Below are 1,674 nucleotides of genomic sequence, written 5' to 3' on the forward strand. Positions count from 1 at the left end.
TCGTCATCAACAACAGAACAGATAGCACTAAGACACAAGACATCGTCATCAACAACAGAACAGATAGCACAAAGACACAAGACATCGTCATCAACAACAGAACAGATAGCACTAAGACACAAGACATCGTCATCAACAACAGAACAGATAGCATTAAGACCCAAGACATCGTCATCAACAACAGAACAGATATCATTAAGACACAAGACATCGTCATCAACAACAGAACAGATAGCATTAAGACACAAGACATCGTCATCAACAACAGAACAGATAGCATTAAGACACAAGACATCGTCATCAACAACAGACAAGATAGCATTAAGACACAAGACATCGTCATCAACAACAGAACAGATAGCACTAAGACACAAGACATCGTCATCAACAACAGAACAGATAGCACTAAGACACAAGACATCGTCATCAACAACAGAACAGATAGCACTAAGACACAAGACATCGTCATCAACAACAGAACAGATAGCATTAAGACACAAGACATCGTCATCAACAACAGACCAGATAGCATTAAGACACAAGACATCGTCATCAACAACAGAACAGATAGCACTAAGACACAAGACATCGTCATCAACAACAGAACAGATAGCACTAAGACACAAGACATCGTCATCAACAACAGAACAGATAGCACTAAGACACAAGACATCGTCATCAACAACAGAACAGATATCACTAAGACACAAGACATCGTCATCAACAACAGAACAGATAGCACTAAGACACAAGACATCGTCATCAACAACAGAACAGATAGCACTAAGACACAAGACATCGTCATCAACAACAGACCAGATAGCATTAAGACACAAGACATCGTCATCAACAACAGAACAGATAGCATTAAGACACAAGACATCGTCATCAACAACAGAACAGATAGCACTAAGACACAAGACATCGTCATCAACAACAGACCAGATAGCATTAAGACACAAGACATCGTCATCAACAACAGAACAGATAGCATTAAGACACAAGACATCGTCATCAACAACAGAACAGATAGCATTAAGACCCAAGACATCGTCATCAACAACAGAACAGATAGCATTAAGACACAAGACATCGTCATCAACAACAGAACAGATAGCATTAAGACACAAGACATCGTCATCAACAACAACCACCAGCCAGAACACAGGGTCAACGTGGGTCTGTAAAACAGATGAACTGAACCACGTATGATGAACCACAATATGATGCCAAGGGAGTCTGTCGAACAAAGAAGAATCATTTTTCAATTCTGTGGGCAAAGTTTCAATGGAAACTTAAAGGGCCCAATACAAAATTTTATAAAATAAGAAAACGGCAGCTTGCCATCTGGTTTGGTATAAAGTGGAGGGATGGGGCTGGGGAAATCACAGATTACACCTTTAACATGTTTGGTAGAAGATTTCCACAGTGCCTCTGCTATCTAATGGAGGATCTTAAGCCAAGTGGATCCTTGCAGCAAAATACAGTAGTAAGATTATTCAAACCACAGCACCTTGACAACGCCTTGACAACGTCTTGACAGCACCTTAACAACCAGCTGGTGAGTAACAGAAGGAGAGAGGGTTTCCGTGGTAACCCCAACCATCTATCTATGGCAGGATATTTCTTCTCTTACTGTTCCTCTTTACCAGGTTTATATTTTAAAGGCTTTCC

Source organism: Coregonus clupeaformis, unplaced genomic scaffold (assembly GCF_020615455.1).
Source record: "Coregonus clupeaformis isolate EN_2021a unplaced genomic scaffold, ASM2061545v1 scaf0861, whole genome shotgun sequence".
Taxonomy (NCBI): Eukaryota; Metazoa; Chordata; class Actinopteri; order Salmoniformes; family Salmonidae; genus Coregonus; species Coregonus clupeaformis.